General features: G+C 39.6%; 1 long non-coding RNA gene across 1 annotated transcript; it reads left to right on the top strand.

The window, feature by feature from the left end:
* On the top strand, positions 1-26,281 carry LOC116784538. Its single transcript, XR_004356117.1, has 3 exons — positions 1-75; positions 1,624-1,691; positions 26,147-26,281. It is a non-coding gene; the product is annotated as an uncharacterized LOC116784538 (long non-coding RNA).
* The last annotated feature ends 361 nt before the right edge of the window (positions 26,282-26,642 follow it).

Below are 26,642 nucleotides of genomic sequence, written 5' to 3'. Positions count from 1 at the left end.
TGCTAGATTTTTATGACAAGAGCATGTAAAAGCCCTGGATCATTGTTCAGACAGGGAAGTTGGCCAATTTATCAGGTAAGTGTGGTGCTCAGATGCAGCACTGCAGGAAAACAATGAAGCAAACCAAGGTAGGCATCGATCCCACACACTTCTTCTGGTATTAAGGAATTGGCAAAAGGTGTCCCAACGTGAAGAGAAGATCATGCTTGTTTTTCCTTCTGTTTCCAAATGAATGCTGAGAAATTTATGCTTTGGTCAACCACAATCCCATTCTCTGACCAAAACAGTGACCCCGGTCACTGCTAACGCCAAAGACCTATACAAAATTGTAACTTGCAATCTAGTAGGGATGTTCTGAACATATAATTCAATGATTACACCGATTAAATATCAGTTAAAGTACTAAAATCTGATTGCAAATTCAGTCCTTAAAAAACAAAAGATGCTTCTGAGAAAAACTGATCTGAAAATCTATTCTTTGAATTTATCCAAAATGTTAAATAAACAGCAACCCCCCACATTTTCTATATATTATGCTTTTCAAAATAAGAACAGGTTCAACAAATGGGTAAATTGAGACTAGGGACTGCTTTTTAACAGGTGACAGCTGAGGTCTGCAGAGGTTCAGTCTACTATATTATGGTCAGAGAAAGTTTCAGAATAATTATACTTGGCATGTTTTTGCTTTAACAAAACTGGTAAAGTTTATCTGCTTTGCTGCAACAGTACTTCTGTTCAGCTTTTTTTCTTGAGACACTGAAATGTACAGGATAGCGAATAAAAATATTTCATTTGTTTTACTGGTATTCAAAACAGAATTTTGTCATAAATGTGTACAAGCCTTATTTTGCTATAGTGTTCATACAAATGTTTACAAAAGTACATTTTAGGATCTCAAAAAAAGTTTCTTTACCTTCTACAAATCTTGTCTTTCAAAAAAAAAAAGAAAATTAAAAACAAGGGATTAGAATTGTGTATGCAACCCAGAGCTTCAATTTCCTTCTCTTGAAACTAAAAACTGGTAAAAAATGTACCTTAAATAAATAACTTTGCAATTTCAAACATTAAATTTCATATGTAGTGATAAACAAACCACTGGACACATAAGGCAGTGAATTGTGACTATGCAGTGCTGAAAGAAATATATACAGAAAGTAACTTGTGAGCTATTCAAATTTTTTAAAACATTAAACCTATTTGTAAAAGTGAATACTTCTCATTACAGTTTGTACTTAGTATTCACAAAAAGGATCAAAAAGCTAAATTAATAATTTGTGTGATTGTATTTTTGGCTAATATTCTATTGCTCTGTTACAGTAGGACTTTGAATCTCCAGCTATGAATCATCATCCATTTTATGAGGGACTGTTCAATAAAGGAAAATCAATCCTTGCCCAGAGTGCTTGGAAGTCTAAGTTTCTGAGAGCTGAGGTTACATTACACAAGAACTGGACAGAGAGATGGTGTTTTAGGACTGAAAATGGGGTTTGAGAAAATAAGGAAACAACAAACGAACTATTCCTGTTTAAAGCAAGACTTTAGAAACAGGTATAACTGGAGGAGCTACAGTGAGTTACATGTTAACTCATATGCATATATTAACCCAAGGACTGTCTGTAACAGGTCCTGAGGATGTTGAAAGTGCAGGGAAACATCTGAGATTGGGTTTATATGGCCAACTGAAACCAAAGGTAATGTAAGAAGTTGTCCCCTGGGGAAGATGTGTGAGGGCGTGGAGCAGATTTGTGTCTGCCTTGTGCTTCCTGGACACATTTAATTTGCTAATTTAGACATGACTTTTGGTTCTTTCTGTGGATGCCTGTCTGAACTGAGCTGAGTAGTGACTGATGCTTTCCTGTGCATTTTTGGGATTGGGCACATCTTCCAGATCTGTCATTGCCTCTCCAGAGACTTTGCACACCTCTTCCCCAGTGCCTCATTCCTGTTACTGCACTGGGTAACTGGTAGACTAATTTTTAGTCTCAGGAAAGTTTAAGCCTATCCACACAATAGATGAACCCAGACTGACAAAAGTTTCCTATTATCAAGTCAGCACGGCTGCTATGTGAGTCCTGAGAAATGAGGGGACCATCCTCTTTTCCCACCCAGACGGTGTCAATGACCTCTGTTCAAGAGCCTGAGAAATTTCTGACTATAATAGGCCATTGTACTAGTTGCCACCTGTCACACCACTGCCCACTCTACTGACATTACTACCTTTATACAGGTTGAGGAAAGCCCTGTGAGATCCACAGATGGTACCCACACCTCCTTCGTGTCAGAGACCAACCAGTCAACTTAGCAACAGCTTCAGGTGAAAAGGAAGAAAAATTGAGGAAGAAAAATATGTAGCCTACACGGGTGAGCCAGTAGAAAATAGCTTATACTTTAGGTGGCATGTGGGTGTCAGTGTTTGGGTCTTGTAGGAACATGCATGGCATATCTTGGACATGATTCATCAATGTCCAAGAAAACACTATTAAACAAACCTGGTTAATCATGGAAAAAAATGCATCTCTATACTCAGTTAGTGCATAGGTTGTGTGGCAGCCAACCAGTTCTCATTCCAAGCTGTTTAGTATAGCAGTGGTGACTGAAGTCACCATCCCCTCCCCAGTATTACTTGAAGTGGGCATGAACATAAGCAGGAAGGAAAAAGAATAGAAAGGGTAGGAGGAAGGAGTGGGGACATCTCAAAACAACCCAAAAATTTAAGCAGAGGCAGCTGGGAGAGCAAGGGATGACATGATACAAAAGCAAAGGAGGACCTCAGAGAAGAGGCTACAGAAGATAAAATAAAAGGCGTACTTGGAAGAAATATGAGAAGACAACAAGGGCACTTATTGATGAAGTCACACAGAGACCCAGAGGGGTGACAGAGGCAATCTGAGCACTACTTACATGAGGCCTGGCTGGAGAGAATGAAAGACCTGGCCTTAGAAGGTGAGGGATAAGAGTGAAGTGCACAAAGGCATCAGAGAGGTTAAAAAGCATATCTGGGTGGTAGGAGGAAGGTGGAGTCATTGGACGACCTCTCACAATGGCAAATATTAATGAGATGACAAAAACTAATAAATAACTGGCTGGTATTTTTCTTTAGCTATTACTGGAGAAAAATAGCTTACAATTAATTTTCAATCTCTTCTTTCATCTAATACACTCTATGTCTTTTACAAATTTTTAGTTATGATGGGGAAACATTTGTGTTGAGCAAAAAATTTTTACATTGAAACTTTGGACAGCTTTGGCCATTATTTTAATGACATACCTTGGAGAGTATTTCATGGTTCCCTTAAGTGTATTCATTATTTGCTCAGCACATTTTCATAGATCTATAATTAATATTCATACTCTAGTGTCAACAATGCCAAGATGGTAATGTGAATCTTGTTATTAAGTGATTTGCATAACTCTTCAACTGAAGAGATCAGATGATTGTAAAATCTTCGCCTTTCAGTAATAACCTGCAGTTCTCCCAACTGCGGAACAAATTTTTAAAATTTTTAAGACATGTAAAGGGTTAGAAATAAAAATAAATTAGAGCTCCAAATACATTGCTTGATGTATTTTGAGATTTGGAAGTCATTATTCAATATTTAACCCAATATTTAGCATGTAAAACATTACAGATTTTTAAATTTGCTATTGCACATATTTACACAGTGGATTTTACACCTTGCCATCAGCGAATGTTAGTAGTCATAAAATTTAAGAGAAATAATCTCTATCTGAAAAGCAACTAAAGATGGTAAAACCAATTGGAGCAAAGGTCAGAATAATGTTCATGAGTGATCAAATAATCAAAATTTCTTAAAATGTTTGTTTGAAAGACATTTGAACTAAAATGTCATTCAAATACAGCAAAGGGGACTGTAACTGATGCAGTTGGGTCACTCAGAAGTGAGAAAATCAGCTTGATGTAAAAATATTCGCAATCCATTAAGCAGGAAAACTGAGGGACAGGGTGGATGATGTACATGAGAGTAGGAAATAGAAATGAAATACTGAAAAATATGACTGAACTTGCTGCAGGCTCCACTGACATTTACAAATGCAGTCTCAACTGTCAATTTAAAACAGGAATGGATGAGTAAAATAATCCAGAGAAAAGGGCATCCATCAAGCACACTCAGCCCAGCCACGTGAAGCTGCTTTGCTGCTCTCCCAGTCCAGCTGGTGTGCTGTCTGCACGCACAGTCTGACTAATCTGCTGCCTGAGTGGGCTGCTGCTGCTTGTTAAGCCAATTCTTAAAATAATGGCTGACCTAATTATGTAGCATGGATCTTTACCTTAAACGTATATGATAACTGTTTACATGAAATGCATACTGGATATTTTGTAATAATTTCTTTTCACGTCTTATCCATCTTCCCGTCCTGAGTACAATTAAAGTGATGTGTACTTATGCTGCAAACTTTACAGCACAGATTTAGAAAGCAAAAAAGTGTCAAACTGCTCACATTTTACTAGTAGGCACTGAGGAGGTAGATAAAAGGGGAGGAATAGTGATAGCGTCCTTATCTGGCTTTAATAATTTCTCTGACATAGGGTTGAAAGTTTCTAGACAGCTTAAACTGTCAGTACAGTAATACTACCAACATGTTTTGATTACTGTGTTCATCATATAGCTTGCTAAGTTTTAGATCAGAATCATTAATTATTCACAGAACTATTGTAAAAGCGTTGGACATTGCGTGGATTCTCTTGATATGGAGTCTACTTAGCATCTTTTCTACTACAATGAAAAAGCAGCGTATTTTCCAGGTGAAATCAAGGGAGACAAACTACTTAATCACCATCTATAGATTAATAGATTGTGGGGTAAAATTATGACCAGTACTAGAAATGGATTTGCAGATGGGTGCTACCTATTTTCTCTGTACAGAAAAATGGTTCATAGGCTATAAGCAGTAGCTGCATGCTATTGTTACAGATGGTTTCTGCAGCTCTTGTTCTCTGCTGTCTTTATTGCAGCCACCTTGGATGTTCCTAGAAAAGCTGTAGTCACAGCTTCAAGTGCACTGTAGACATGGTTAAATCAAGGTTTAGACTTTCCCTACTTATCTTTAGGCTCATGCTGGAGCAGTTGTTGCACAGTTGTTTTTAAATGCTGCTGGAAAAGTAATGAATTTTCTTTAACATGACATCTTTTTTAGAGTGTTTGAATTTAAGGACACTTAAATGGGTTGCATCAGTATTTTAACAATGCAAGTTCAGATTTTAATTTCGAAATAGTCATTTTCAACTAAAGTTGAACAACTGATATTAAGAGATAGAAGAAAAGTAATTAAATATTACAGGGCAGTTTAATACTGTGAAAATTAACTTAGTTTAGTGAAATAGGATGCCTTGGATTTACCCAAACAATTTTTTCTTCTTTTAAAAGTCCTCTCAAAGTTTTATATTGCATTACCATAAGACATTCATCTCACAGATTTATTATTTATTTCAGCACTCAATTAGAAGACCAAAGGCTTTATTTATCCAGGATAGTTCACCTCTGATGTTCCCCAGGCTTTCTACCCTCCCTGACCCTATGTACTTTGACAAATCTGAGAAGATAACAGACTGACAAAGGTAAAATGATACAGCTCGAATCTACAGTTAGCCATTAGTATTATAGACATTGTGATAGGCAGCTAAGGTACATTGGGATCTATACATAGAATAAACACAAGCAAAGTCTCTTGAGTATCATAGGCTCCTTGGTTTTATCCTATATGACAAGTGACAAGTGCAGGGCCACGTTACACCCCCAAAAAGTAGAACTGTGAGAAAGCAGTGAAATTTGTGTATCATGCAAAAGAACTTGAGGATAAAGGCACTTCTACGAGTCAAAAAGAAGCAAAAAAACCCACAGAACTCAACACAAACTGGTTCTGGGGGGAATGAATTTGTGTCACAGGTCTATGTTAGCATGTGCACAGCAGATCCCACCTGTCAGCCAAGTCAGTGGTGAATCCCGTGGGGGAGTCATCAGTGCTGTTCATCTGCAGCTCCAGTGCCTGCGTGCCTGTGCACATGTTGGGATTAGATAGTTCCTCTGAGCTTCACAGGTAATTAATTCTCTGCTGGGGCCTTGGGGAATGATAAATTTGGTCCAGTGGTTTGATTGCAGGTAAGAGAAATGGCCTAATTTCAGGTCACTCCCTGTGGTAGAAAATGGGGTCTTGTCTCTCAGATGATGATTGGGTAATGTCCACATTGCATACACAAGATTGCCAAAGTGGGAGAGAAACTTCAGGCTAGGATATAACTACTAAATGTTGCTGAACATCTTAAGCAAGTACAAAAAATATCAAATAAGAAAGGTCATTCCTGGCTACTGACTCAGCCTGTCTTCCAGTCTTATAAGGTGGACTGACTCTTCATGACCCTTTCATGAGGAGAGCCCTGGAAAGGAATGGAAACTAGAAGGCTTAGAATACACTTTTCTCAAAATTACAACAGATTAGTCCTCTTGAAGGCAACAGTTCCTAGCTTTTGTATGGTGAATATGTGTGATATGAAAGAACAGAGTTTTTATCCGGTTTATAACATAAGGCTTAAATGCCCTATTCCAGTGGTTCCAACTTTATACAATTTATAAATATACTCAGCATATTGTGCCTAAAAATAATCTGGGCACATGTGAATATATGCAAATAATTGCCCTCCCTTCACAAACATTATGCTGAAGAGAATTTAAATTGTAGTGTTGAAAAAGCATCAGAACTACTAGAACTGGTCTTTGAAAGCAGATATATGCTCCTCAAAAAATAAAAATTAATGTTGCTGAGTCTGGATGACTGGGACACTCAAACCTAAGGTTAAAATCCCAAAAGACTTCTTTCTTTAAAAATTTTTTTATTAGTCATACAAGCGACTAACATGATTCCTGGATGACAGAGAAGTTCATACATTCACGAGATTTATGCTTAGAGTCAAAGGGGCTAGGTTTTGCCTAGGTTTTTCTTTTCCTTTTTAAAGGATGTTCCCAGCTCAGTGAAGCACTTGGGCATGTAAGCTAGATCCTGAAGTTGAAATTGGTGTCAGCAGTGTTTGGGAACATGTTTAAATTGTCTGCTGAACTGGAGACTCTGGAGAAAGTAACTTTATAGGGACCAGAAGAAATTCTGAGGTGACACAACAGCAGGACAAACTCACTGCCAGCAATAGTATAACACTGAGAATGTGTGTGGCCATATTCATGACAGGCAACACAACAAGAAGCTAAATGAGATATTAAGTGTATATTAGCCTCTCCTGCACTTACATGCTGTAGAGGCATGTTGATAAGGATCAGTATATTTTGCCACAACTTTCAAACTCCTTGCTGTCATGGACTCACTGCCGGCTCAGTGGCTGAGGAACTGTGAACTCCCTACAGGTAACTTTCAGCCTTTCTCCAGGCAATGAATCAAAAATAATTTGGAAAAGTTCAACAAGTCACTCTGTACCATTTAGAAGTGAACTAAGTGAAAACCACTACAAATGAAGAGATGCTAGTGAGGTGTTTGGGTTTGGGTTTGGGGTTTTTTGCTTTTTTGTTTGTGTGCATTCTGATGAGGCAAGATTTTTTTCCCAAGTGAGCACTTTTCATCACATTGTCCATATTATTTAAAATGAATAGGCAAGAGACTTTTCCTCAAGAGGCTATTTCACAGTCTAATAGATCTGATCCTTCCATTTTTTAATAGTTGAGCTAATGTTTTCTTTTTGCTACTTCAACCCTGTGCTGCTAGCCATGTCCCACAATGTCTTTTGGTTGTTTTATGCTCTGAAAAGAATTAGAGTTTTATTATCCTCTTTCTTTCTCATTTAGCAATGTTAAACATATTCAACCCCTATTATCACTTTTTATGAATTGTCTTCAATCATTTCAGACGTTTTAATTTCACTTCACTTAATTTTCTCCTGAATAGTGTTTCTTAAGTCATTCTGTTTCTAGACTTCCTCTCACTATAAGTGCTGCCAATATCCATAACAGAGTATATGAGCTGTAGCATAGCCCATGACCACTGCTTAAATATGTGTCCTTATTATGCTGCCTGTTTTTGTATTATTTATTGAGTGTTGTGATAAGGAAAAAAGGTACTGTGATACATGGAGCCTAATGCACAGTTCCTTCCTGAACTGCTGCTCCTAGTATAGACTATTATTACCATCTTGCACAGTGCAAAGATATTTTTATTTATCTCTTCCTTTTTGTACCATGCACTGGAGTCACAAAGAAGTACACTCTTTTCCTTTCCCTTGGCATATGCATTTAAATGTCTTAGTTATCTGCCTTTCCTCACATGCACTGGTGATAGATAGCTTTTCTTCTGTACAACTGTAAGCAGTACTGTACCTGAAAACAGCTGACATACTTCTAATGAGAAGAGTTGCCCAAGTCTGAAGGTTCACCTCACCAAGAAACTGGTCTCTGAAGGTGGCCTAATTTCATAATTTCCACTCTCCTGAAATGCTGTTCTGTGGGTGGCTGTCCACCATGAACCCTGTAGTGCTCTGGTTTTGGGAATAATCCCAAAGATTAAAAAACCCTTCAACTTAATTTACTAAGAGAGCTGCTATTCTTTATGCTTGTAATTGCATTCATCAAACCTTAGGACAAAAAATACTTGGTTGTATTTTCAATAAGCCTATAGTCCATCAAAACGGATCATATCTGGAGAGACAGAAGTGTTGATTCCAAGCCAAATTATCTGTTCTTCCTAGAAATGTCTACTGACAAATTAGCTTGGCATCCAGAGACCTCAGAGGCTTTCAGATTTAGACTGCAGCTGAGCAGAGGTGTTGAAGGCCAACATTTTGGTCATAGGCTGTCTCCATCCCCTGCTGAATATGGTGCAAAGATGCTCAAATACTTGTACTGTGATGGTGCAGGGAGTGATGCAGAGTAAGAAATCCAGTTGGAGGTGGCCTCTAGAGGGGTGACAGGTGCCATCTAAGCCTGATTAGTGTAGACACTAAAAAGTGGCATTTTGAGGATGAAATTTCATAGGTCTTCAGTGCAGCTCTCTCAGTCCTTCTCCTTATTTGTATTATGGCAGCACTTAGGAGGCTCTTGGCATTTTTCATGAGCAGAAAAAGAGATAATGTAGACAATGATCAAAATCCTGACTCTGAAGGTGCTGCAGGGCTCTGCAGTCTTACTGCCTCCCAGGGAGGGCTGTATCTGGCAGCCAGGGGTGCAGCAGCATACCCTACGTCCCTGTATAGGCAGGGAAGGGGTGGGAGATGTGCCAGAATCAATTAAGGTGATTTAAGGGCAACATAATAATGGTGGTGTTTTGATGTAACATGATCATGAGTGCAAAGGAAGAAGGAAGGCAGCATTACTTAATAATAATAAATTTGTAGTATAAGAGGTTAACATTTAAATAAGCCCTAAATCTAAGCCTTGGATATGGTCTCTGGAGGTGCAGTGGAAATGCAGGAAAGGGGAAGCTTGAGCTACTGATCACTGTACTTTTCCCTACCTGAGCAGAAGCTATTACCCCATTTCTCCAACTTCCCAGAAACTCAGTGTAGTTAAGCCTTTGTGGCTATGGGTGCTGTTGCAGTTGAGACCCATCCCTCTCACCAGGAATGATGGCAGGAATGACTCTGTACAAGTACAGTCCTGCTACTGTTTTCCTTCAGGCTGTTGTATTAGCCATCCTCCCAATGCCTTGATCCTGTTTTTTCAAGCCTCCTGAAAACAGGCATCCCAGAGGGCTGAAACAGTTCAGTAGGTCAATACAATAGCAGGGCAAATACAGAGCCTCATGGATGTTCAGAGCCTCTGATGTGTGGCACTGCAACTAACAGCTGATCAAAGAGCTGTATATCACTGGGGCAAGGAGCGGGGGAGGCAGCAGGCATCTTATTACCATCTTCTTTTTGCTTGTTGCTTTTGGACTGACCCTCCCAATGACAGACCCAGAGTTAGAGGGGTTAGGGAGCCCAGAGGGTGTGAGGGTCCCTGCCTGTGGCTGGATATTCAGACTTGCCCTTTGCAATTTGCACTGAAACCCTATTTGACTTTTCCCTTTGTGGAGAGGCAGACTAAGTGGTAAGTTAAACTGGAAGGAGAAGGAGCAGCCTTCTGTGATCCCTGCCGCTGCTGGGGATGATGGTCTCCTCTTGGAGAGAGGGTCAGAGGGATTCTGTCAAAACAGGGTAGGCTGTGGGGAATCTGTGGGACAAAGGAGATGGCATCAGAGGTCACTGTTCAGTGCTATAAAATGTGACACACAGGGAGACACAGGGAGACGTCATGCATTGTGTTTGTGTCCTTGCCAGCTGGTGTCTTTTGGAAGGAACAGCTTGTCTGAATTAGCCATGGTCTTCACTAACAAGGCTTGGAATAGCCAGGCACTACAATAGACCTTCACTCATCTCAAAAGACTTGGCAGGGAGAGTGCAGGTCCGCTTTAGCTGGGGAGGGAAATCCCTTGCTGCAGGCTGGATGGCAAGGCAGGAGGAAGTATGCGACAGCAACAAGAGCCAGAGCTGGTGACCCCAGTGCCTACCTATGCTGAGGCCAACACACTCCTCACTGCACAGGTAGGGAACAACTCATCCTCCAGGTTGTGAGCAATAAGGGAAGGGCTAAGCAGATTTAGGGGAGAGAGGGGACAAAACACCTATGAGAGCAGGAAAAGTTGTTCGATTGTATAAATGATATGAGGGTAAAGCAATTCTGCTGGAGAAGCAATTGTGCCCTATCTTTAGAGGGAAGCGTTGAAAGGAAGTGGCTGAAACAGAGTGGTGTCGTTCATGCATTTGAACCTAAGATAAAAAGACAGAGTTTCCTCATTACCTTCAGTATGCCCTTGTTCAGCACTTCCCTGTATTTACTGTAGGAAATACCTTCAGTATCTCAAATGGTGAGGTTATCTGACAGCAAACACTTATTTAATCATCTAAGTAACTTGCATCAAGGAAGAAAATAGGTAGTTTAAGTAATGTTGGTCACAGAGTCCCTTGGGGGCTGCATTACATTTGCTGACAGACTCAGTCCTGTGCACGTTTGCATCACTTACCCCGTTACTTATGACCCCAAGGACCACTGGGATTCACTGAAATCTCTGTTCTGCTCACTTCCTTTTCGTGTTGTGAAGTTTTAATGAGTCACCTACTTTTAAGAGAGACCTCACCAACATTGCTTTTGAGCGTCTTCCACCTTCAGCCTTATCATACAGCCTTTGAAATACGCCTTTTTTCTCAAACCTCTTTACTGCCAGGGCAAAAGGGCATCAGAAGTGCAGTAGCACCCAAGTGGTCAGAAAGTTGTATTTTTAATGAAGTGTTTTAGGAAGTGTAGATGGCTTTAACCTGTAGCTATCTAGTAAACACATAGACATGGAGTGCAAAATCCCTGCAAGCCAGAGACATCAGTCAGAGGAGGACACACAGGTGGCAACTTGTCACAGTGCATGTCTCCCAGGCAGACAGCTTACTGCGGTGGTGCCTGGAATGACCACTGCAGCCATGGCCAAAGAGTCTGGTGTAGAGGCTCTGGTGAGGGATAAGTGCAGCATTGACAGATACCATTGTGGTAGGAACGTCTCCACTTTTGCCTCAGACACAGGTTAAAAATTCCCCTCTCTTTTCTTCAAACATGAACGTAAAACTGCAGCCAGATTTTGGGACATAGCCAAATTATTCTGAGAAACGTCACCCCAGCATAGTGCTAATTGTAGCATTTGAAGTATTCCTAATGACTCTAATAGCAGCATTGTTTGATCTTCACCTTTTAATAAGTACGAAAGAATCCTGGTTAGAGTTCTCTGCAGCAAGACAAGTTGTAATGTCTATTTATTACAAATGTGTACAAAATGTCAATGGCACATCGTATCCAGTAGAAAAAAGGTGGTGAATCTCTCTGGTCTTACAGACAAATTGAGAACAAAGTATTAATAAAAAAATAAATGATTGAACAGTGCTGTTAAATTTCTGCCTTTTATTTTTTTAAAAATGCACAGAGCAGTAACAGCTTACAGTTCAGGAAGGACACGGTTTTCCCCTGTGCTGACAACCACTTATGGTCTATTTAACATGTGGAATTTAAGTGGTGCAGAAAGTACACTTGGCCAGGAATTGCTATCTAAAGCCTCTGCAAAGGAAAATGCAAAAAATTAGTTTTCAGTAGGAAATTTCTTAATATTCTGCAGTCATAGACTTTACTCCTCTTTTGCACTTAGACATGCAAGGAAAGTCTGTCATTTAAATTAAAATACATCGGCTGAGATTCTTTGAAACAAGCAGCATGCTGAATATAAATAATTAGTCATATTTCTGTTTATTTTAATCTCACGAAACTACTGTTGAAAGCCATTGTTAAGCATGTAGTCTGTCATTGGAAAGGTTCCTATTAACTTTCACAGGCCGTGGGATAGGCTCCAGCACTTAACAGGTTGTGTAGATGAAATAGCACTCATAATCTGCATTACATGCATTTGTCCATGGCTAGATCAGACAGGTTGTGTTTATTTTGCTTTATGCGTGGCGACTGGATAAAAATGAATGGCCCTTACTATGTGGGAGGTCAGAGCAGATATCTTAATTATGCCTCCCAGACTTGTGCTCTGTGCATTTACAGGCTAGTGAGGGTACACACATGGGGTGGGGGAATTAGGAGACCCTTGTCAGGAAAGATGTGCTAGTGAAGGCTAGAGGCATGCAAAACATGGTCAGTTCTCTCCTGTTTTCTTCCCTAGCTTTCCAGTAGAAAATTCTGAATCAAGGAGGCGTAATGATCAGCTGGGCAATTTATATCACCTGAGGAATACTTGCCTCATAAGAGAGAGTTTGCACAAAGCAAATGTCACTTCAGATTGAGCAGCAACAGACTGTTTCAGAAAGCAGAGGCACAGCTCTAGGAGTGACATGTTTGGGGATGAATCCATGTGCCTGCTGGCAAAGGCTGTCTCAGCACCTACCTTTCCATCTTTCCTACTCCAGAGAAAGAAATAAGCTCGCATCAGTGGTAAAAGCAGAGATGGCAATTCAGGACCTTTATAGCTGAACCATTGTTATTTTGGGGTTCAGTTGCTTAACCTTTGTTGGTACAAGAAGATTAATGCCAAAAATGGTTGTGAACAAACAAACCAGAAGAAGGGACAGTGCCTAACTAGTAATCAGGGGTGCGGTAACTGGATGCAGATAAAGTAAAAAATGACAGGAAATGCGTAAGTCCTAAGTATTGTTATCCAGTCTATTTTCCTTTCAAAAAGACTGTCTAACAAAGATACAGCTTAAAGTATAATAACCTATTTTGCTGTGACTGAATATATCAGTTAAAAGATTCCCAGCTGCATTACTGAAATGCTTCAGACACCAGTCATTACTGTTTGTATTTGGCATTGAATTGATGTCAATTGTTCACACAGTTCAGCGCTGGGTGTTTGATGTATGTGGAAAAACAAAGAAAACTATAGAATAGTCTGTTCGTTACTGACACTCCTACTCAAAGATGATAACAGAGGTTTTTTCCTAATACTTTGCCTTTCTTTCACCTTGTCACCTAACCAAGATCAACAGAACAAAGTAAAAATTAAAGGTAGTAAAAGGAAAATTTCAGTTATACCTAGTAAGATAATCTTAAACTCTCATGAAAAAAGTAAAATAGCATAAATACCAATGTATTTACTCAGTCACTCGCAATTATAGAAAGTGGTTCCTAAGCATCTTTTGATATTTCTTGAAGTTCCTTTGTATTACAGTAGCAGTGGGAGACCAGAGCCCTGTTTTATTAGCCTTGAAAAAAACCCAAAATAAAACAAAATTCCCACCAAAAACCAGGGTAAAATCTGTTTCTACTAAAATTGCTTCTAATGCAAACCTCATATATGAGGCAACAGATGAATGCAGCAGCAAGCTGCAGGGTATCAAAACAACTTATCTGCAGAAATCACAATCCCTTTTAAGACAGCATCCATACTTCTTACAGGTATATTGACTGACCAGTTGTCAACAGTGCATTCTATAGGATGGTTGCTCATTTAGGGATTTCTCCATTTACCACCACTTTAAAAATAAAAGAATCTCAAAAGCTCACTCATTGTCCTATCTTTTTGATGAATTCTTCTACTCCAGACAGATTTCCAAAAAAACTATTATACCAAGTTCCCTGTATCTGTGCACCTGCAGCACAATGCAAGCTGTCTATATTAACATCAGAATCAGGTTCTCTTGGAGTGTTTTTGACTGTAAAAATAATTAATTAATTTTGTAAACGTATTTTAAAATGAAATATCAGACTAGCCAGTTTCCTACCAATCTCACAGTAGAAATCTTTGAAACAGGAGTGCTGCATGTAATATGCAGCAATTGTCCATTATTTCAACATGCCTTGTTCATCAAAGTCCTGAGAAGAAATCTGCCATGGCTGGACTCTCTGTTTCTGAGGCTGTTAATGATGTTAGCCCTGTGCTGATGATGAGGACCAGTCAGCACTTATTTGCTGTGATTTACCTGAGGCAGCGGGAAGTTTCTTAGCACTCCTCTGCAAGGATATGCACCAACCACATTTACTGTGTGTATGGTCAATTGTCTGTTTGGGATCCATGGGAGAGGTCCTTTAAGTCGATTCTGGTCCTTACTTCCCTTCCCAAGTGAGCACCTACCAAAACATAGGCTGGAGTGCTCCAGTTAGCCTATGGGCTTTGCATTGAGCTGTACTCAGCACATGCTCAGATAACCCAGCTAACTGCAAACACGGCCACCCTGTGATGCTGCCCTGCTATATGAAACCAGTGCTTGCAATCTCTGGGTACCTTATCTAGATTTTTGCAACAGAGCTTGGATTTGAAGGTTATGGCTTTTCCAGGCATGAAATCTGGATGAAGTTGCTGTTTTTGAAAAGCCAAGAACATTCTTGTGCTTGATGGCATGAGGTACTTGGGTAAATGTAGAGGGAGATAGCTTTAAATAATGTCTTTTTCACGGAGTTGTTGCAGAAGTTCTTTTACCCCCTCCTGTCCACCCAAGCCACTGCAACAACGTATTAGCACCTCAGGCACCTAATGCTGATTTCTCCAGCATAAAACCCAGAAGAAAGCTGCCAAGAGCAAGGGATATGCTGATTGCAACCTGGTTTCAATGTGCAATGAATCCTTAACAGGTTATATCCTTAACAGCAGGACAAAGCAGTGCTTGAAGGTGCTGCTGGACCATGATTACCTGCCTTGCACCTTGCACTCGAGTGGCCAGAGGCGGGAGGTACCTTTGCCTCTTTTTTCATGTCAAGTTCTCAGACAGGCTGGCATTTATTCCTCTTTGGTATCTTAGGTCCTGCAGAGCCAGGATGTGTTCTCCTCTCTGAGGAGTTCCTTATCCTGAACAGGCCTTTAGGCACTGCTGTAGTTAAGGCAGTTTTACTCCTTTCTATGCCGCAATATGAGTAAGGGGGGAGCAAATGCAGTGACTCCTTACTGAAGGAGGCTGGCAGTGACAGCCACGCCATGAACACATGTGAGAGACCAAGGGAATGATGTCTCTCACCCATCTGGCTGAATTTCTCTACATATGCATACATATATCTCATGTTAATTTTAGTATAAGCTGAAAGAAGGGGGTTGAAATATAGAAATTATACAAGTACTCTTTGAGATTTAAACTGTGCTTATGCCTCCAAATGCCTATTCAACCCTAGGCTTATCTTACCAGCTGCTTACCAACCTGTGCTTCAAGTTCCCATTTGGTGCCAGGATGGCTCTGCAAGAGCTGAGACTTGTTTTGAATGATGGTCCCTGCACAAAGAGAAGTCAAAAGGCACAGCACAGTAGCCCAAAAACTGAGACGGTCTTTTGTACTTTCAGAGGGAGGAGTGGAAGTTGAAACAATTTACAATGAGAGGTGACTCAATGGGATTTTCAGAACTGGTCCGCATGGATGGGTGCAAACAGGTCCAAGTTCCTTTGCTCTGACTGTGTCTGGTTCAGCAACTGTGGAGCTGTGCTAATGGTGTGCTTGAGTTGACTTGCCTTGTTGAGAAGCTAATAGAGTTGTGTGGCTTTCAAACCAAAGCTGGCTCATGGCCAAGCAGCCTTGAGCACAGGCAGAGTGAGCTCATGAGCTCATGTCTGCCTGCATCCACACATGGAGACAGGGCATAAAGGTTATGTTTAATATAACCACAATGATACTGTTCATATACAAGAGGCATCAGAACAAGTAAAGAGATACATTTAGCATATCTAAAATAGCAATAAGATGTATGAGGGGAGAGAGATCTTCATACCTATCAGGGTGCTTTCCAACAGAGTCCACCAGCAAGACAACTGAGCCCTCAACATGCAAACAGCATACTTGAGCAGACATGAGCAAAGTGAACAGGAGGAAATTCCAAGCCTCAGTGAGCATGACACTTGTGAACTAGGGCTTTGGTTTTGCCTTGACCAGAAAGAATAACTGAAGTGTAGGATGTTGCAGGGAATGTGAGCTGAAGGCAATGGAGAAAAAGAAGACACTTGAATTTCTGAAGCCCTTTGAAAACCTGGGGTAAACTGCTTTCTAAGTATAGCTTATTGGATGACAGTGCTACCTCAACTGAAGATACAATTTTGTTGAAATTTTAAATGTTCTGAATTTTTCCAAAATTAACTCTAAATTAGTTATGGAATTGTTTTGTTTTCTTCCAGTATCTTCTGCATTTGTTTCTCTCTCTTATGCCAATTTGAGGATTCTAACTGGAGTTTCAAACATTTCAAAATTTGTCATTTAAGACTTTGTACAATCAATCTGGTTAGACAGAGTCTGTTTATATACACTCAGAGAGCAATTACAGTTTGCTATAGTTCTAACATGACAAAAAAGAAATTCAAAGGAATAATTGCTTTTCATATTATACTAGTTTTAATAAAGCAGCCAAAGAACAAATTGGCATCTGTTTCCTGGCATTTTTTCCATTACTTAATCATAATCTTTTTTGAAATCATGAAGTTTCTCTCAAATGCTAAAGTGTGATTAGGTTGCGAAATCTGAATCCAATTAAAGAAGATCCTGTGCTTGAAGCATTCACTGCTGTCATAAAGCTACCAATCAGATTTCCAAAAATGAATGCTTAAAAAAATGGTATGAATTTACTTGCGAATTTTCGTGCAATTAGATTGAGTACAACAGCCTTGTAAATATAGAGACGTTATAAAACGTCTTTTAAGTGGGAAAACTAAGTTGATTTCAAAATGGGAAGAACAGTAAGATTTTAATTTCATAATGAATTCTTCTTTAAAGTTCCCAAAGTATTAATAAAGCAATAGCATTGACTCAGTTTGGACACAGGACTGTCCTATTATCAGGTAACAAGTGTCACACTTCTCCTGTAGAGAGTGACACCAAGGCGCAAAGTTGGCTTAGGGGCATGTGGCTGCTGCCTGCCTGAGAGGTCTGAAACTCAGAGCAAATTGAAAAGTGTCAAGTCCTGGGTTCCAAGGGTTTCTGAGATGTTTTGTTCCAGATTAGGAGTCAATGAATTTTTATCACACAGACTCCCCCAGACCTCCCTTGCTTTATAGTAGGTTTTCACCCTTGCTGTCATAACTTCTTCTCTTAGTTGCTCAATATTAATATTCTTTTCTGAACTCTGTTAAATCTTTACACACACAGTGAGGCCTTGAAATAGGAAGTATCTGTAGTAAGTGTTTTCTAGAGAGTCTACTCTATTAGTATATTGTTTTTTAAAGTTCTTTCAGCCTTGATTTACACAGGAAGGGCAGGTAATGTATTAATCATTCTGAACCATTAATTTTTTGTTACCTCTATCATGTCCGATATACATCTCTTAAAAATAAGGAGTATCATACTTCTCAAACTCACATCTTGGCCAGGCTCTCTTAATTTCTTCCCCCCAAAAAAAACTCTCAAATTTTTTTTTATATACTGACTAGAACAGGATGTTCACAGTGAGTGCTTATGTTCTCAGAACAGTAGCATGTTTTCATCATTGCATTATGGCAACACAGTATTTTATTTATTTACCAGAGTGCAGTTGAGGAGTGATCAGGGACACTGTTCCTATGAGCACTGGAACAGGTTTCCAGTCTCTTCATCCTCACACATTAACAAGATTTCATCAGAGCTAGTTGTGATTCTACCATGCAGTTAGTATTAAAATGAATACTTTATTCATTTATATGAAAAGAATGCAGATCCTTATAGGAATACTTTTACAACAAAGATTCTAGTGACTTTTTGAAGTCGACGTCACACCTTTCAAGGGCTGGACTTGCCTGTGTTTGTGAGGCTTGTCCGAACAATGGTTAGTAAATATGGGTGTTCTATTGTATACAAACATATATCAGTACCTCCTTCAGGCAGCTATGATGAGCATTATAGGTCATAACAAGCACCTTACATTTGAGATCAGACATAAGGTTCCACAGTAATAATAACAGGTCTCCATTGTCTTTTTCTGGGTTAAGCCAGGATTTGGTCCTGGATGTTGGAACAGGGTAAGAAGATGCCAAATCAGCAACCTTTAAGAAGGTCTGTTCTTAACTACAGAGGGCATTTAGAGTAGCCTAAAAACATATGGCTCACTTGCAGAGCATTCCTGTTTTATACACTGGAGAACTAAATATATTCCACATACATGGATAACCCCATTAGCATGGAAGAAGAGCAAACAGGCATGGATATGGATGAAACAGATCCTAACTCCACTATTTCCTAATATTGTCAGTGAAATATGACTAGAAAAATCATGCTTTTTTGTGTTGCTATAGTAGTCAAGCTCCCAACAGCACCAGGAACAACTAAGAGCTAAAGGCTGACAATGTCCTTAAAGCCAGACTCTGAAGATTAAGATTAGGCAGTGGCTGCCTTTTATGGAAGACAAATAGTGCCCCTGGAAGTGTGCCACTTACACTGGCACATCTTCTGCTCTGTGCCCAGACAGCTCCTTGGATGCTCCAAGGAAGCCACTTTGGAGGCTGGCCACTCTAAGAGCCAGAAGAAACATAGGCAGATGGCATGGCACTTCACAGAATCACAGAATCATAGAATAATTTAGGTTGAAAGAGACCTCTAAGGTCATTGAGTTCAACCATTAACTGGGCATTGCCATGTTCACCACTAAAGCAGATTCCCAAGTGCCCCATCTACACATCTTTTAAATACCTCCAGGGATGGTGACAAAACTAGTTCCCTGTACAGCCTGTTCCAATACTTGACAACCCTTTCAGTGAAGAAATTTTCCTAATATCTAACCTAAACCTCTCCTGGAGCAACTTCAGGCCATTTCCTCTTGTTCACTTCGCTCAGGTCAGCTCAGGTCAGCTCAAGTGTGCTGTTTGCATGTTGAGGGCTCAGTCGTCTTGCTGGTGGACTCTGTTGGAAAGCACCCTGACAGGTATGAAGATCTCTCTCCCCTCATACATTTTATTGCTCACATATCTCTTTACTTGTTCTGATGCCTCCTGTATTTATTGTGCAGGCCCCTGGTCAGCTTAACCATGAGTAAAGCCTCTGTAGCCTTTAGAGTGGCTCTGTTGCTGGCCTGGGTATCTCCCAGTCAATCTGGTAGAAACTTTATATTCTGCCATATTCTCCAACTGCTCCAAAAATATTTGAGAGTAGCAAGGAAAGATGATCCACAACCATGTTTCACCCAGTGAGGTAAGTTGGTCTAATTTAAAATTGTCTCTAGAAAATTTGTCCTTATAATGTCTGTTTTACCTGTAAAGGAGATGTGACTGTGCTGCTGTAGTTGTTAGTTGTACCTGGGAAGCAGTGGAGTCTTGTTTGTCCAGAAGATAATGTCATATAGGACCCTGAAAAAGGACATTTAAAAGCTGAAAACATTTCTAGTAGAATATCTACATGTGTCTTCTGATCTCCAATCATAATTTACCCATTAGTTCAATAGGATGACCCAAATTAATGAGTATTTGGGCTGGTGATTTTAAAAGGGATATGGTTACAGGGGACTGACAAAATCAACTCAAGAGTTTTATGAGTAACTTTATTTTCCTCCATGCTGCTGAAGAAAAGGTTGCAACTGCACTTTTGACTAGTGAACAGCTGCACGGGAAGTGACATTGCTCTTGCTTTTCTCTCTAGATGAATGAATCAACTGTTATTTTATAACTGCTACCTGTCCAACAATATCAATATTACATGGTAACACTTAGAGAAAACTGTTGTCAGCCGCTGACATCACAAAAATTGAATTTTGTGCCTAATTTCTAGTTGAAAAAAGCATGCTGCATGATTGGTAACAAAGTGGGGAGCTACCACATTACTAGTCATATGATTAAGCTCCTGAGCTTCCAAAGTTGTTTTCATTAGGAAATCTGGAATTAAAAAGCTGAAGTGAAGAATACATCCCAGCAGTCATCAGACAGCTGCAGAATATAAGATCATTTTAGTCCTAAGCTCCCATACATGGCTTTACAAAGTGCAGTCAAAAGTGACAGCAGACAAGGAATGGACAGCAGGGAAAGAAGTGTGATCTCGAAAGGAATGGTCAGAACAGTTCAGCAGACACTCAAAGGGAATAAGTAGTCTGAGGTGTGCTATAGGGATGGTACTATAAAATCATACAAAAATCAGTATTGGGCCAGATCAGATGTCTGAGTCTCCTATATGGCCAATGAGAGCCATGAACACAGGTAAGCAGATAACAGGCATCTGCAGTTTTCCCCCAACTATCCTTCTGTCTCCAGCTGTTGTCATCTCAGGAACTTACCAAGTTTGATTCCCAGCACCCTGCCAAGCTGTTCATGCCACAAACTCACAGGAACCAGGAAACCAGGGAACCTGGTAAAGAGGCATATTCTCCTTAACTCTTCCTTAGCAATTATTTTCCTGTCTTCATTTATTATCACAGGTATTGTTTAAATTTAGTTTAATTGATAATATCGTATTTTGCTCTGGGTTTTGTGTACGCACATAATGTCTACACCAAGTGCTAGTTAGATATAGATATATATATACACTTATGGATATGAATATATGTATGAAGAAACTAAAAATGCCATCGAATAAAGTTCCTTGAACAGCCTATAACTGAGTTAAAAGAAAAAAAAAGCAGAAGAACAAACCCAAATAATATTCAAGTCAAGACTCAAACTAAACAGAGCCAAAAATGTCAGAATTTTAAATCTTATCCTGAACACATGCTGCTCTGAGAGTATATACAGCTGGAGAGATTCAGAGAATGCCAACTAAGATTATTTCTATTTGTGTAATGCAATATTGAATACATTTACATTACAGATGATTGCTATTGTTACAGAATGCAAGTAATCATGTTAAGTTCAATAACATCCAATATCACAGTCCTGTATAAGGGAGGATTTTAATCTTGTCAGGAGGGTGAATTCATTGATTTTCCAGGTTTCCTTACCACTATTAAGAAAACAAAGTTTTATAAGACTCTCAGCATATCCTTTTTCTTACATTGATTTGTTCTTTTCTATAAGCTAGGAAGATGTGAAACATTTTTAAACCCATTTCTTTTCATATGCCCATTGGTGAATAAAAAATCAGCTTTTTGGCTGAAATTTACTGGCATGAAGCAAAGGAACATAGCTCATCTCATTTCATAAGATGCGTACTTCAGTTCAAAGCATCTCTTTCCTGAGTGAATTCAACAAGTTTAAAAAGTAATGAAGCATTTGTGTTCAAAGTGTCTTCTCTGAGGAATACCATGTCTCTAAGACTACTTGATAGCATTTGAAAGAAGTATAGTTTCAATGAGCCAGATTTTAGCAATGTTATCTGGCAGAAAGAGATCAATGTTTGCACATGAAGTGGCCAGAAAATGTCATCAGGAGATAAAATCAGAAAATTATCCACAGGTTCATACATACTCTGTTACAGTATAAAATACCTATGAATAATATGCAGTAGCCCTTTAAGAAGGAGTGTTTAGGCAAGTGAAATGAATTAGAAGATATATTAAAAATGTGATATTCTTCATAGACAAGTTAAAATTTTGTGGCATCTCCGGTCACTGATTAAATTTTCTTCTGAAGGGTGTTGTGTAAGCAGTAAATGGGGCCATTTTCAACCCTGGGAGAATCAATGCCAATCTCACATTAAAAAAGAAGAGCAGGCAAAGAAACAGTAGCAGAGATCAGATGAGGAAGGCTTACTAGAACTAAAGAAAGAAAGACTCATTTATAATGCATGAAGCCCCTTGGCCCTCATTAAAGGATAAGTATGCTGTCTTGGATACTGTCTTACCCCAGCATCCAAAGTCCTTGGTTTTGGAAAATGTCCAGATGAAGGCCATAAGGATAGGTAAGAGTAAAACGGAATGTGATAATGGATTTGAGGTTGTAATTTTCTCAGCCTATGGGACGTGCAAAGAGAATCCAGTTGGGATACACAAGTACCCATGAGAGAAGTAAGAACTAAAATCTCCTGAATTTACATCATGTGCTGACACCACAAAGCCCATGGTGGGTGTGTGTGTGCAGTCAGCAATGAAGGTGACTGAGGACAGAGAAATCTTCTCTGACAGAAAAACAAGAACAGGAAAAGAGATGGTCTTCAGGCAGACTGTCTGCTCAGGGGTGTGCAGCAGGGATGTGTGTTGAAAAGCAATTGTTGGCTGCTACGTGTCCCTGCAGAAGAGTTTTGAGGTGAAAAACTCTGGGGAACATCTGTCTAGCCAGTTGGCTTTGCTGCCTGACTGGTCATTGCAAGGTAGAGGGTAGGGAAAGGGCAAAGAGAAATTGTGGAAGCTTGCTGTTTTGAATAAAATCTGCAGAATCTTAAACCGAAGAAGTCAAAGGATGTTAAAACTGAACCTGTCCAAGACCCAGGGAAGAATGTCATGATTCAGGGCCTGACCCAAAGCCAACTGAAACCTGTGGGTTATGGAGCGAGTGTGCTATTGTAAGCAACAAACAGGATGTTACCATATCCCTTAGGGTTGCAGAAACTTTAAATATTGGACTGGAAGAAATATCTTAGCTCATCACTTCCCATCCCCTTTCTATATAGTCAGTCATGAAATATAACCCCATTTACAAGTGCATCAAATGAGTTTTTAGGCTGGTTCGGTAACTTCATTGCTATGTACAATATGAAATCAGCTGAGCTATAATATGAAATCAGCTGAGCTATGCTGGGAGGCGTGGGGGGGTGTTAAGTTGAATTAGACAAAAAACCACTAGATATAACTGTCAGTTACAGAAAAAGCCTGCAGTTAAGGTAGAAGGTGTTCAACAGATTATTCAGAATAATTTTTCAACTGTTTATGGACATAGCATTGAATGCATAGGATTGTGTGGGAATTTCCATGCATCAATATATACATGAAAAAAGGGCATCATGAAGGATAGGAGTTTAATTCTTATACTGACAAGCTGAAACTAATGTGACTAGAAATATCACCATCTAGGAATGCAGAGGATGTTGTAAAAGAAGTTGTCAAGCTTCTAAAAAAAAGGAATATTAAAATCAATTGCTAAACTGCAGGCCTAGAGAGCAATGAACTTGAAATTGAAATTTGTGGGGTAGTTGGAGCTATTATAGACTAATGAGTTTTCAGTGGGAGGCATGCTATTTTAAGTAGCTCTTATAAAACAATCTAGATGAAAATTAGATCATTACAGAAATGGTACCGGTTTATGCCAAAGGAAAACCTTGCTTCCAACTATAAGGATCTGTTAAAGTGTCAACAAATTAGTGGGTAAAGAAGCACTGGCAGATATAATTATTCAGATTTTTTAAAATCCCTCAATGATATTATTAAAGAAAACCAGGCACCTAGAGGGTAAAAGATAATATTCTTCTGTGCAGTGGAAATGGGCTGGGAAACAGTGAAATACAAAGGATAAAGAGCCAGCTTTCATCTAGAAGTGAGGTTAATAGTGAAGTCTTTGCAATGCATCTGCTGTAACTGAGGCTGTTTATTAATAATCTGACAGCAGGGCATAGTAGTAAAATCTGCAGATGATGATAGGTGATTTAGATCAGTCAGGGATTGAGATATGCAGATATGACAAAATGAAGCCATCAGGCAGTGTATTATGAGTTTGATGCTTGTTCTGGGGCTGTTGATTCTTTTCTTTTTTTTTTTTTTTTAAATCAAAAGCAAAGTCATAAACATTAAAAGAAACTGTTGAGTTCCTTGCAACACCAGACTGTATTCTAAATGAAATGAACACATTTTCAGTGCAAGATTTGCAAGTTATTACAGATGGTCCAGAAGAACCCTCTGCTTAATACCAATGAAAGAAAAGGGGTTGATTAAGAAAGTGACAACAAGAACAGAGCAGAATTCTATATGGCTGTTGTATCTCAGTCCTTATCACCCCCTGACTTCTAATACTGTTTGCATTTGTAGTCTGCCAGTCCTGATCAAACTGTAGCCAGTGAAGGAAATCAGTTCCACGTAAAGAGCAACAGATATGACCTCCAACAAGGAAATATTTCCAGAGACTGAGAAAGATCAATGAAGACATTAATAAGACGGAACAGAAGCTGAGAGGCTCATGAGAAAGAAAGGAATGCTCATCATTTTTAAAACAGTTTTAATACAAGAAAGAGCAGAAACTGGTGAAGTCTAACAGTTTTGAAATAGAAAAATAGATATTCATGCACAGTATGTAATGAACTTGCAGAACTTGCTGCAGGAAATGTTAAAGCAAATAGTTCATGAAGACTGTCAAACTGAAAAATAAGCGTGTCATCAAAATTCAGTATAATACTCAATGGATAAAAATTGGGAAAGAACTGCATCTTTACAACAATGCTGACTCTGAGATATGAGCTTCCCTTGTATAGGGTTAGAAAAATTATTTCCACTGTAGATCTTTTTTATATCCTTGTACAATAATAGTTATGGCTGTAGTGGGGGACACATTTTGTCATAGACCTTTATTGAGCTTTTATTTTCCTCCAATGAAAGACTCAGAGGCCTATGGTACCTTCTAGCCTTGGATATCTATATTTTTATTTAATTATTTCAGAAAAAATTCTAAACAGTAATTGACGCTCTTCAGTGTTCAAAAGATTTGCCCTAAATATGCCATATGAATGGCACTTAAGCTGCCATCTGCTTTCTTGGCAGAGGTAATTTTGGAAAGACTGGATGGTGCCTAATATGGAAACATTAATTTTACAGTTATTAGCATCAGTAACTTAGAATTAAGTGCTAAGGAAAAGAAATAGAAAGAAGCTCCAAAATTAAATACAGGAGTGTAAGTGTTCCGAAGACACAAAATTGATATAAAGGTCAAGAGGATGAAAATGAGACATTTGGAAATTAAGAAATGCCTTGTATTAGTGTATTATCACAATTCCATTGACAATCCAGTAAGCTCTGCTTTCTGCCTTCTTCTTCTGACTCCAAATTATTGAAAAACAGACACCTATTTCTCAGTGATTTCTCTTCCCAACTGTTCCAGACAACCCTGCCTCCCACCAAATGTAGCAGGAGGCATCTTGTGCTGCATCTGGTGCATTGGAAGGTCATGTAATGCTTCTGCAGAAGAAGAATCAGATGTTCTTTGTTACACCCTATCACCATCCACTCTCCTTTATGGATGTAGTGGCTCCATGTGGAGATAGGCACTGTAATTTCTATTTTGCAGGCAGAGACCTGACAGCAAGGTTACTTATCCAAGGTGGTACAGCCTGTGGAAGCCAAGGATGCAAACCAGACACTGGATGCCTTAGGTCAGGCTCAGCTGTTGCATGCCTGGAGAGTTACCTGGATTTGAGTGGGAGAGAGGGGTAAGGAATGAATCCTGGGCTCATGTTTCTGAGACAGAGTTGTGTTGTTCTCCCCATCCTTCAACATTTGGAGCAGAGGAAGAAGAAGCCCCCGTATGCCAGTAAAAGCATGGTTAGAGCTTGCTGAGCTCACTGTATGAAGATTATATTGCTTTATGTTTTTTGTCATGGTGTTTAATTAATGCAATGCCATATCAGTACAATTTCAAGATATTTATAAACTGGAGTGGGCATTTATAAACTGAATCAGGGGGATTTACAAACTGAAGTGCCTATTAAGTACTCTGCTCTGAATGTACAGTAATGAAGCCAGGGAGAGAAGCATTTCCTACACTAAGGTAAAGACCTCTGACTAAATAACCTGGCAAATAAGGAACTGTTCCTAGTGCCGAGGTGCAGGCAATTACACATGGCCAATATCCCTCCCTTCCTAGGGTAGGTCAGGGCACATCTCACCTCTCTTCTTTCTCTTCTCCGCAGAACACCTTCCCCACGCTGAGGAACTTGCCTATGCTTGGAAAGCAAGGGGACAGCAACACCCTCTGACTGCAATTCAAGAGAACCCCAAATAGGCACAAGACACTTGTTTTCCATTAGTTAGGGTTATCCTCCTGCTTTCTGAAGTCTAAATGGATAGCAGACTACAGAAATCCTAAGTGAAATGTGGTTTTGAGAGGTTGTGCTGGGTGCACACTTGTCCTTTTTCTCTCCCTGTCTCTGAGTTTTCCACTGGAGACCTCACTGAATCTTTCATTTTGCACAAAGATTGCTCTGAAGTTGCTCAACCTGCACAGTCCTCCCAGAGGTGTACCAGGGCCTGGAGAGGCTGCATCAGAGGCCGTGTCCTCGACACCGGTGCAGGGGAGGGGAGAGGATGTGAGATGCTTCCCTTCACAAACCCTAACTCCCCTGGGCTGCCTTGCGCACTTCAGAGAGAACCGAGATCTGCTTTTGGGGAGGAATGTAAAAATACAGC

The sequence above is a fragment of the Chiroxiphia lanceolata genome, chromosome 3 (assembly GCF_009829145.1).
Source record: "Chiroxiphia lanceolata isolate bChiLan1 chromosome 3, bChiLan1.pri, whole genome shotgun sequence".
Classification (NCBI taxonomy): domain Eukaryota; kingdom Metazoa; phylum Chordata; class Aves; order Passeriformes; family Pipridae; genus Chiroxiphia; species Chiroxiphia lanceolata.
This window is presented reverse-complemented; position numbering and strand designations above follow the sequence as displayed.